Genomic DNA, 13,174 nt, shown 5'->3' on the forward strand with positions numbered 1-13,174 from the left:
CGCTAGTCATGATTCGCTGTGTCTGTCGCTAGCTGAATTAGCATGTTATGTAAGCGTCCTAGCAGGCATCGCTCACTGCACTGTCCTCAGATATAACAAATTAGAGATAAATAGTGAATATGAAAAGTAAGCCTATTTGTTTTTCTCTCTCTTCAACTGAACAAGTACAAGTAAAAAATTGCAGGCCATTAGTTGTGGCATTTGGTTGGCCCTCTCCCTCAAATAACACAAAATTAGAGGTCAAATTATAAGCCTATCTTTAGTTCAAGAATACCAGAGTAAGTAGACCTAGTCAAAGTGGTTTTAGTTTGTGTTAGTTTTTACCTTCACACAATAAAATATATGATTAGATTAGATTAGATTAGATTAGATAAACTTTATTGTCTGTTTACACAAGATCAAATCCTTACATTAAACAGCCCGGGCACACGCATTGTCAATGATAGCCAAAAGTCAATTTAGCAAGCTAATAATTATCTTTTTCCGTTTTTAGTGGCTCTTGATAGCCTGTAAGGACACAGCTGTGGACGCCATGCACCAGTGGCTCCAGACAATGGCATCCGCCAGTCAGCTCATGGTGGCGGCTGCGGCGGAAGCCATCTTGTCAGGCATTCACGCCACTCATGCAGTGTCCACAACAATGGCCCCATCATTAGCCTCATTCACTCAACCTTCACAGCTATAGGACGTACATTTGCCACGGTGCCTCCCCCTAGCCCATCTCCTCCTCCTCCTTCTCCTCCTCCACCTCCTCCTCCACCTCCTCCTCGCCCTCAGTCTGGCTGCAGACAATCACAGCATGTCTGTTTAAATCTACTTAAAGACGTCCCTGATTGCTGGCTGATTGGCCAATTAGGGGCTGTGGAACTGTGCTGGCCAGGGAGCGTGGTTCATTAATTGTCTTTGAATTAGTATTATGGGAAAAGGAGTTCAATGGAGACGTACTATAGCCAGAGCTGGCTGATGTTATGAATGTGTTTGGGTTTACTCTTAAGGGATGTACAGACACAATCATATATTCAGCATACACATTTCTCTAGGCACATTACAAAGTGATGTTGATTGTTGACTGACTCAAAACAGCTTCTACTCTTTGATGAACTCAAAGACAACATCCACCCTGTCATCGACTGCTAGGAAGAAGTGTGTTTGATTGCCTATTGATTCAGACATGTGTACACACACACACACACACACACACACACACACACACACACACACACACACACACACGAACATTGACATACACACAAACATACACAAATGCACACGCACACACACACACACAAATACAAAGAAACACAAAAACCGATGGAGTCAATCAATGTAGTCATTAATCAATCAAGCTTTTTCAATCAAGCAATTCTAACCACAGTGGCAGCCAAATGCAGTCAAAAGCATTTACATAAAAGTGTGTCTCGTCAAAGGTCATGTCGATATTTATTTACTTCTGAAAACGAGTTGGGTTTTGGTTCCGGCCTGCAAGTAAACTGCTTTTATCTGGTTGTAAACAAGGAGACAAGACTTTTGATTGGCTGCAAAGCCCATGGTTTATAGGCTGGTGTTCAGAACTAACTTTCACACTAAAATACTGTTTTTTGTTAGCTGTATATAATAATACAACTACTAAAACTTCTCTTTCGGTACGGCATTAAACAATAAGAAAAAAAGGAGGATTATTTATTAAAAAAAAATGATGCTAGGCTAAACAACACAAAATCCGGTCAAGGTTCAACAATGTTAAGTCTCCAGCCACTGTTGCAAGACACCTGACTTTAGCTCCAGCAGATACCAGCGATTACCTTCATGGCTTTGTTTTTACTAACTATCAGATGACTCAGGTGTGGATGGGAGTTTATGTAAGATGCTCGTAGCAGATTCGTAACAGTTGCTGACTAATCCATTAACGTGCATGTAGCAAGCACTTACAGGAATGAGTGTATGTTTGAGTGGGCAGCGTTCAACAAAGAACAGGTATTTTTTATTTATTTATTTCTAGTGCCGATGCCTCTAACAGCAACAACATAATTGCGTTGAGAGCCTTTCCAGAGCTATGTTATGAAACATTTTCTGTTGCTGACACATGAGGATGAGACGCATTCTGAAAAGTAGACACATCTCTAACTGGTAAGAATTGTTTTACATAATTTTATTTTCTCTTTTTAAATATTAATTGTATAGAATGTCTTGTACTTAATTTGTTATCTGTGTGTGTGTGTGTGTGTGTGTGTGTGTGTGTGTGTGTGTGTGTGTGTGTGTGTGTGTGTGTTGTGTGTGTGTGTGTGTGTGTGTGTGTGTGTGTGTGTGGCTGAGAGACACATGTTAACACATGAGACTAGTTGCTAAGATATTTTGTGTTTACTGCGTTCGCATTTTACATTTTATTCAACTTTTTTACCCCAGTGGAAGATTATTGGGAGATGAGATATTTCAGATCTCTAATCCTTCGCTGTCAGAACACGGTGACTCACCAAAATGTCATATTTTTTCAGCAGTGTGTGAGACTCTAGGGATTTAGTACAGAACCATCTAGGTTACCCGTTATGAAATAAATCCTATTAACTCGGAGCTTGCGTGAAATATCTCACATTTTGTTGCCTAAAATAGCTACTGTATGCGCCACATGAACCAAGGCAGCTCTTGACTTATTTGTTTCTGTATTAAGTTGTAGGAGGTTGGGATGAGTGTAATTCTTAAGCCTCTGGAATCGTGGTTTCGTGGCTAGGTATGAAGAGGTGTAAAGGTTCAACAAAATAGTTTATTCAGAGGTACAAGGTTAACGGACATGCACTCTGGAGTTGGTTCATGAAGCATCTGCTGAATCCAGGTAAATCTTCTGTCTGTATTGGTATTGGCAGAATGGTAAAAAAGTCAACTATACAACAGAAACTAGAGCTGGAGCTGGTGGCATTATGAATAGGTGGTCAAATTAGGTACTTATATTAGCTCTAAAATCGCAGGGGTCTATTAAGCTAATGCAAGAAACGTATTCAGTTGGTCAACCTCATTATTATTTAAAAAAATCATATTATTTATTTTAGCATTTTTATGCTTTATTATAGAGTGAGATAGACAGGAAAGTATGAGGGATGAAGGGGAGGACATCCAGCAAAGGACCACTGGCAGAAATCGAAACCCGGGTTGCTGCGATCAAGACTGAGGGCCCTATTTTAACGGTCTGAAACGCAAGTGAAAAGAGCCAAATAGCTTTGTGGGCGGTTCCAGGGTGATGTTGCTATTTTACCGGTGGATAAATGACTCTTGCGCCCGGCGAAAATCTAAAAAGGGTTACCCTGAAGTAGCCTAATTAACCGTAGGTGTGGTTTGGGCGTAACGTGCAATAAACAATTGAGAGTGCCATCTCCCATCCCCTTTAAGAGCCATGAGCGCATTTGAATCTGACGAGTTGATATTTTGACAGCACATTTGCAGTCTCCAATGAGACAGATGCATGACCACATGAAATTTAAACATCAAATGGCTCAGTTTATGGCCAAATAATATGGCCTAATTCAGATATGGAATAGCGTTTTCATCCACAACTTCAGAAATACTTAGTCCTCAAACAAATTTCAGCAAAGAAAACTTAACACATATGATATGCGGTAACTGTGGTTCTATTTAATGATATAGGCTACGCAATACATTAACAAACATTGTTTCTTACCAGTATTGTATGCATTATCGTTATCGACTTGTGTTCCTAATATGCATGTGTCCCCCCGTTAATATACATTGCCATGGACTGTATAATGCGTTACGTGTTTAGTTTGCGTGTGTTTAAACTAGAGCTGTCAAGCGATTAAAATATTTAATCGTGATTAATCGCATTAATGTCATAGTTAACTTACGATTAATCGCGATTAATCGCAAATTCTTTTTCTATGCTAAATATCCCTTGATTTTTTTGTCCCATAATTCTTCTCATTTTAATTCTCTTATCAACATGGTGAAGTGCATCGGCTTGCCTTGTGCAAATGATTTTTTATTGATAACAACATTGGCATATACTGATCAAAACAGGACGATACAAAAAAAGAGCCTATAGTGCAATTCCATTTGTATTTTTTTTTTTTTTTATAAAATAATTACATTAATCGTGCAATAAAATTTTTAACGCCGTTAAATTTGGTTTGCGTTAACGCCGTTAATAACGCGTTTAACTGACAGCTCTAGTTTAAACAGATTGATGCACACAAGCACGTCCGCATTCATTAATTATTTTACACATACACACACGCGCGCCCGCATTCGTTCATTCTTTTAAACACTCACTCGCGGTAAAACTACTCATCAATCCTAAAAGTTATGGGCTCGTACACGATGTCTGTTTGAAGAAAATATGTGTTTGCTGTACTGTGTTTGCAGATGCATTGATTTAAAAGTACAATTTATTAGCTATATCAGCTGTTCTTTCCCAAATAATTTACCAAGAATGTGTGGCTAGGTAGATGAGAGAAGCGATGTGTATGCGCGAGGTGCACAAGCAACATTATGCATGCACCCTTAAAATAGCATCTGAACAATGCGCCACTGACTTTAAACCAGGTATTTCCTGGTTTGTGGCGGAATTGTTTTCTGAAACTGCAAAATAGCACCAGGGAACGTTTGCACCAGAACAAGCCGCCTCCTTTCGCGGAACCGCCTCTTGGGGCGCAAGATCATTCCCTAATTTAGCAACGCGTGCCTGTGGAGGGAAAAGAACGCTCCACGCCAGTTGCAAACTAGCAACAAAACATGCGTTGTGTAGAAAGTCAATTGCGCTGGATGCAAGGTAGGGCCCTGAGCCTTAATGATACGCATCCTACCCGATTAGCCACCGGAACTTGCCTTGATCTCAGTTTTGATACAATTTGTAAAAGCAGGTAGGGTAGCTCATCCATCAACTAGATGGATTAGCTGGTTACCTCAACTAACCCTAACCGAAGTGTCCTGAGTGAAAGCCATACCTGTTGTTAAGGAGCTAGTCCTCACCTAACATGTTCCACTACAACGCCATCGGTGTAGGCATGCACAGGTGAATGAAAGTGGCTGTAGTGGTCAGGAAGAGCGTCTAATATAAGAATAATATTCTTATATTCAATACTATTGTCTAGCACCTGTGGATTACCTTTGGATGTGCGCATCACACCTCTTTTTAAGAGCGCCCCAATACAACCATAAAATGCTGTCCATTTATGAGGGGCGGCATTAGCGCTGTAGCACCTAGCGACGGCCTGCCACCACCTGTTGTTTATGGCGGCTGCTAAGAGCTGTCAGACACCAGGATCCTCGGAGGTCGGTCTCCGGCAATGTACCCTCATCCCGCTCCTGTCGTGTGGCCATTATGACCGCCAGACCGTCACCTAGCGTGGATCACCGTGGATACCAGGATAGTGGCGTTGGAGGCCGGCGGGGCTCGGTTTCCAACGTGCCATTTGTGAGGCAGTGTAGCGTGAAATGAGGTCGACTCGTCGGCCAACCCTGAAAGGGACTCGCTCGAGGGGAGGGGCTTTTCAAGGCGGGCCTACCTTCAGAAAATTGGGATGCAGTGGGTATTTGGCTGAAGTGTGGATGAGGCGGGGGTGTGTTGGTGGTCGGTGAGGCTTGTGGGGACGTTGGGGAGAAGCCACAAAGGTCCTTTATCCTGGACAAAGACATCAACGCTTCATTGATTCGTCATTGGCAAATAAAAACACCATCTCTCTAACCCCCCCACCCACTCCTCCGCTAGCTGATTGATGACTTCTCCTGTGATCATCCATCGGCCCCTGCTGCTCGCCTGTAATTGCTGGGGATTGACGAGCATTAGCTGTTAGCGTACCTGTTTGATGAAGGGTTTGCAGGTTGTAGTTGAGCTACTCAGGGATTGGACATTATGTGTACATTGATTTGTACACTTGTAAGGGCAAGTAATCTTACTTGAAACCACGTTATCAGGAAACAATGTGATATTAGTAATAAAGATGACAGCGATAACTAGTACTTCCTAAATCTTCACGTTCCTGACTTCATGTTCCTAACTAGTACTTCCAAATTCCTCAAAGTGTACATGTTCTGGTTTGGTTAATCTGCAGCTCATTTTTGTGAATTTTCGAAATTTTCTACAGCCCGGAGATAGTTTTTGGCTTTGTATTATTACTCATTTTCACCTTTTAGGAGGAACACAGTTGTTTTAATACTAAAGATGCTAACCCACAGCAGCATATAGAGGAAGCTACTTTACCTCAGCAAGCTAGCTAGCTAGTTAATTACAACTAAGAATCAATATTTCAACCCCGGAAGTACTTTGTACCGACCAATGAGCTTCAACCTATGACTACACACACATTTCCCCCTAAAGTCTTGTGTTACTGTTGCTGAAGACAATGTTTTTGAGAGCTCCGCCGGGGAAAAAAACAGAGAGTTAATGTGTTTTTGAGGAGGTGAACTGGACACCACTAATAGGTTACTTTAGGTACTGGAGCAGATCAGGAGACGTCTAGAGTTCCCCAGAGGTATCGGGTCCCCTTAAGAAGCAATGACAATATGCAACTGACGATTTAACTCCTCTTCATCTTCGCTAGTCTTATTTTTCGGTACCTTATCTTACCATATCTTAACCAGTCTTACCTATCCCTATCTTATCTACAGGCAGATTTGATATCAGAATTCCAAATCAAGGATACATTTTTGGAGAAGACAAAATTGGTTAAGGGTATACATACAGTATGCAATGGCAGTTGCTTCAATTTGTAGAACATCTGAATGCATACACACACACGCAAGAAATACAAATAAAAAATACTAAAAGCATATGAAGCATATAGGCCGGATATTGGCGGTAACACTTTATAATAAGGTGTTACTAAATTGTTTACTAAAATATCTATTTGGCACAAGTTTTAATAGTTTTTCATCATTAATTAAATATTAGTTGTTTGCATAACCCTAACCCAACCCTAACACACAACCCTAACCCTAACACACGGCCCTAACCCTAACCCTAACAGACGGCCCTAACCCTCACACACAACCCTAACCCTAACCAGCGACACTCTGTGGTCAGTGAAAAAAAAGCGATTACCTTGCGCCAAATAGATATTTTAGTAACAATTAACAAATATTAACAAAGGGTTAGGTAATGACTAGTTTGCTATTTATAATGGCACCTTGTCATCAAGTATTACCATATTGGCAATTCATTATTTCATCAATTTCATAATTAAACGATCCTACTTATTATATACTATTGCATATTCATTGTATGACACATGCTATTCATATCCATGGGACACATTTCAGAATTTCGTATTGGAATTTCAAATAGACTTTTCCCACTTGGATGCGACACCTCTGCCCTGTTCATCCATCCCTTTTCCGGTTTCCATGTCCTGGCCTGGCAAGGTCTTTTCCCTGGCCGACTCTCCAGATCCGTAAGAGATCCCTGCCTCAGGTTTCAGGACACCCACTGGAGCCTCACCTCTCCTGCCCCCCTCAGCCTCCCCATGAACCGTCCAGGCAGCCTGTAAGACCAGCCTCTGAATCCTGCTCCCCCCTATCCTATCTTGTCATCGCCATGCCGGTTTACTTACGGGACCAGGCTTGCTGTTTTACCTTGACACATTAAACTAATTATCTGCCCCTAATAACTCTGCCCATAGCCGGGCAATATTATGTTCCTGAGGATGATCAATAATACATGGCCGGCCGGAGAAGTCATTCAGGGACTCCCAGGTGCTTTCGATTACAGTTGCCAACATCCAGAGGTGATTGTTCAGCATGTTGTCTCCCTCTTAGAGGCATCAGTGGGAGAGTAAACCATTTAGAGACACAGGGAGGCCTGAGGCACTGCTTTGTGAAGGGGGTTTGTGTGAATGTGTGCGTGCATGTGTGTGAGTGTGTCTTGAGTTGCCAACTCGGTGCATTTGTTTGTCTGTTGAACTGAAGGAAAGCCTGTGCGTCGGTAGTATTTGCATACTCTGGGAGTGGCTTGAGATGAGCGTTGTGTGTGTGTTTGTGTGTGTGTGTCGTGTGTGTGTTTGAGTCATAGTGTTTGTGTGTGTGTGTGCAGGGGAATCTATGTTTTGCTCGCAATATCGCTGTATTTATTGGTTTTATTTATGCAACACTCCACCACCAACCGCAGGTCAGTAAATAGTACAGGTTATAACTTTGTATTCTCTCTGCCTGCTATAGATTCTTTGCTAAATGTTGTCTATGAAAGTCAGGATGTGTTTTTGAGGCTAAGCTATAGTAGTTGTCCCTTGTGTTAAAGATTGTCTTATTTAGTTAAAGTTACCGGTTCTGTATATTATAAAGCTATTTTAGTTCAGTCACAAGTTGGTATTGATTGTGGTATGATCAGTCATATATTAGTGGATAATCATTGCAGTAAAGATCTAAGGGTTTACTCCTTTGTGAAAACACTTTATACAACTTGAATTATCCGAGTGGGATATTAGGGATGTATGCACAGACTATGACATAATTTCATAATTTCACGATGTCACAAGAAAAATCGGTATCAATTATATAAATAAATACTGTTGGTAACTTTAGACCAGAACGACCAGTCTCACACTGGTGTATGTGAAGTGATCTTTAGTACTGTTATCAGTCCTTCGTGAAAATATAGAAAAAACATACTTACTCAGACTGAGCTGCGATCGGTTGTCATATGAGCTGGGATGTGTTTGAACTGAAAGGTAAAGCCAAGTGAGGGCTTGTGGGATTAAGACATCCTGTCCGCATCTTATGTTTCAGTTTAAGTGGACAAAACCACTGTCCTTTTCAAACTCTCCTCAGACTCATACAGCACTGGATGGACACTCAAACCATACATATATATAACCATATACATTGTTAATCATATATACAGCCACACACACACACACACACACACACACACACACACACACACACACACACACACACACACACACACACACACACACACACACACACACACACACACACACACACACACACAGGGCCGTTGCACCAAGTCCTGGGCCCCTATACAAGAGGTACTGATGGGCCCCCCTGCGCTGAATTTTTGACGTGGGGGGTGGAGCAATTTTTGACGGGGGGACGGGGACGGGGACGGGGGGATGGATCAATTGTTGACGGGGGGGGGGTACTATGGGCTGGTAGGTAAGCCCCCTGGGCTGTGGGCCCCTAGAATCGTCATCACCTTTCACCCCTTTACGACGGCCCTGCACACACACACACACACACACACACACACACACACACACACACACACACACACACCAACACACACACACACACACACACACACACACACACACACACACACACACACACACACACACACACACACACACACACACGTAATGCTCTTAATTACATGCAGAGCATTAATAGCATGATATACAGACAGAATGTAGTATCTGTGTATCCCTGAAAGCTAACCAGTAGTGGCAGCTTGCCACTGGACTAGGGCTCATCCCAATTAGACTCTCTCTCTCTCTCTCTCTCTCTCTCTCTCTCTCTCTCTCTCTCTCTCTCTCTCTCTCTCTCTCTCTCTCTCTCTCTCTCTCTCTCTCTCTCTCTCTCTCTCTCTCTCTCCTTCCAGAGAGTGTGGGCTTGTGTGTCTCTGTATCTGCAAGTGTGTGTGGACGTGAGGTCTGTCTGTTTATGTGTGTGACCACGTGTATGTCAGTATGTGTGGTCCTGTTTGGGGCCTTAGGTTTCACCCTGGACTCTCCCGTGTCGCCGGTTGTTGTCACCCATAGTCCCGCTGGTGTATTATTGAACAAGTCTGCTGGTTAGGTAGCCACCGTCGTACATTGGGCCAACAAGTGCAATTACCTACACGACTTACCTCCTTGTATAGTACACTAATGGCTCGGAACATGCAATTAGGGATAAGATCGAGTCGTGGCTGTGCGGAATCACAGTTCTGGGCTCGTCTGAGCTCTGATATGAGTTATTAACATGCTCCCGCTGACAACAGCTCTAAAGATGCCCTAACATGTCAAGACAGAATTAATAGTAGTGGTAAAGTAACGGCAACCGATCTACATACGATTTAACAACGATAATGTCAATGGATAGCGTTTATGGAAGTGGTGTGTCATTTGCTATTTGAGCGACAGCTTCAACCCATCCATCAACATTGATGATGCTTACCAGATACAGGACACCCCCACAATGTGGGAAAGCTCTGAAGGCCTTTGCTAAGGCCCTGGCTACAGGCTTGCAAACACTTTGCAAACCAGCTTTACTCTGTGTATGAATGGGGAACCTATATGTGGAAGGGCTCTCGCTGCACCAGGGGCTAATTCCTGCTAATCCCGCGGCAGTGTCTCCTACCATTTACAGATCGTTTGCTCGTTGGCTGGCAGAATAGCTAGTGAGATTAGCTCACATTGGCTCCTCCTACTTTAGCCTTTCACATGCGCAGCCTTGCTAGCCTCTCACTACTTACATTCTAGTATGCTAGTATACACACAAATGGATTAATGCTCGTCAAAACCTCAACAAACAGGATGCAGGACAGGTTAGGCAGACAATGTAAGTTACTGGTGTTCTTTTAGTCCTTTTACTGTAATTTATTTGAGGTCATTTTGTGGTTTGAATCTTTGGATAGAGTAACAGGTTAGGGGTTACAAAGGTGCAAGCTTGCTCTCTAGGATCTATGCAAGGTGTGTTTGAAAAGCTGTGTGCTAGATGGTGTCTTCATCTTATACTACTTACGCTATTGGTTCTGTAGGCTACGAAATAACAAGTTGAAATTTTTTCACATGGGTCAACCATGGGTAAAAGTCCTTTATATTTATACCAACACAGCATTTATCTTAGGTTATTTTAAGTATGTGATTATCTTATATTGCACTGTAGGTCAAGCCCAATACAAACATGATTCACATACTCAAGCTGGGAGGAACAGTAGTGTTTGAACATCCACCCCCACCAAGAACATGATGGGGGTCAAAAAAGGCAAACAGTCAGACAGTAGCTGGCCTGAGGCCCAATGGAGTCAATGAGAGTGCAGAAGTAAAATATGACCTTCTACAAATGTTTTAACTTTTAAATGCAGCAAATGCCTTTTATTGAATCCAGAGAGTTTTAATGACTAAATTGTTTAATTATCATCATTTTATGTATTCACTATTGTGACAATGTCAGACTGTCTTAGACTGCTTCATTGACACCAACAAAATTAGCAGACAGACAATAAAACAGAGTTATGTCTGTTATAAACAAGGTTCCCAGACTGCATGGACAAAATGAGATGACACTAGCACCACAGACAGCTATGGACAGCTGATAATGGCACCTATGACCACAACAAATCAATCAATAATTATCAAATGTCACTACCCTAATACATATTCCCCCTATAAGTCCTATCCATTTTCATCTCTCTTGAAAATGCTCATAAACACAGGCACCATTTCAAAACCTAATCAAAGCCACAAAGGATTAAAGATTTCATCGTAGACTGGCTAAATCTGATCCTGACCCAAATATAATAGAAAGTGATTATCAGTCTCAGACTACAGAGTTAGCCCATGGTGTCCTCCATGTCCCATACACACCAGCTAACATGTAGCTAGCATATTACTAGCATGTAGCTAATATCCAGCTAATATTTATGAGCTATAACTAATGGCATTCTATTTGTCATAAATGGAGTGATATAGGTACATCTTCTCTATTTAATAATAAATAGGTGACTTTAAAGTGTAAGTGAACCCCTTTTTTGAGTTTGAATTTGAAGAATCAAGATTATTTCAGTTTCAGACCCACAGCAACAGAATCCTCTCTCGGAAGCAGCCGTCAACAACTGCTGCCCTGACGGAAATTCACAAATCCAAACACACCCCCAGTGGTGTCCCATAGTCATGACGTCAAAGAGTTTAATGAAAGGCACAGTTTACTATAAAGAATGTTACCTGATTTCGGAGTGGATCATTCACAAATGGCAGAGACGGCATAAACATAGTATTTTACTCTGTTTTTCTCTAAATTATAGGCTTATTTCAGTAACAGTGAAGTAGTTTGAGCGAGATATATAGACCTACCACTGTGTTGAAGATCATATAAAACCTAGAACCATGTACCAAACAATTTTGAGTTCACAGCCCATTTAAACTTTGTTTTGAATGGTTCTTGTTGGTGAGATTTTCTTTCACAATAAACAACCTACACAACAATGTCTAAGTGGTCATAAAAGGAAAACACATATTTCACATAGTTGAAACCACTATTTAATCAGCTCCTAATCACCACCATTCCCTAAGCTAAGCAGGGTTATCCAAGGTTATAAGGCTGGAAAGCACAGTCCTGTTTCAATTGGCATTTTCTCTCCATCAACAACACAGTGGTCTTCAATCTCGATTGTCAAAACTCTTTGCTATTTGAGTCAGATAATTAATTTTGTTGTTTTCGTAAACTAATAATCATAATATCGATTATAAATAGGATTTATCTCACTATTTTCGATCTGTAAAGTGAGTAAAATATTTGGTGACCTCAATGGCCTTTTCTTTTCGTTTTCAGGAGATCTCTCCTCAAGATGTTTCCACAAACAGGAAAATCAATCGTGTTTGATCACTTCCCCGATCCCACGGACACCTGGGACATCGTGGAGACCATTGGGAAGGGGACCTACGGCAAGGTCTACAAGGTGCTCAACAAACAGGATGGCAGCAAAGCAGCCGTGAAGATACTGGATCCCATCCACGTGAGCGCTCTCTCTAACTACCTTCAGAGTCTGGTCCGCTGTGTGTTTTATAGTATGAGCTGATTATTATAGCTTTACCATACAGTACTAAGAGTACCAGTTACAGAATTAACATAAATACTACTATTAATACTATATAATGCCAATATTAGCATCGACATAACTATCAATATTGATATTGGTACAAATAATAGTTAATAGCAATACTACTACTTATTCTACCAATCCTACTTATAATACTAGTACTGATAATCATAATGCATAATATCTATTCAAATACATAATCATAATAATAACTTCAAAATGGGCTCAGTAGAGCACATAGCTCAGCCAAAGAAGCTGCTTGACAGGGGAGCCTGGCTTGGAGGCAGCCCATCGGCTGATCTGAAATGAATCCGATGACACCCCACAAGGCCCCCTTTCTAAAGATTCTCAAGAAGTGGTGGGGGCTGGGAATGGTCACCAAACAATCATCATCAACCCTTGGCAAACCTTTCA

This window comes from Gadus macrocephalus, chromosome 23, assembly GCF_031168955.1.
Source record: "Gadus macrocephalus chromosome 23, ASM3116895v1".
In the NCBI taxonomy this organism is placed as follows: domain Eukaryota; kingdom Metazoa; phylum Chordata; class Actinopteri; order Gadiformes; family Gadidae; genus Gadus; species Gadus macrocephalus.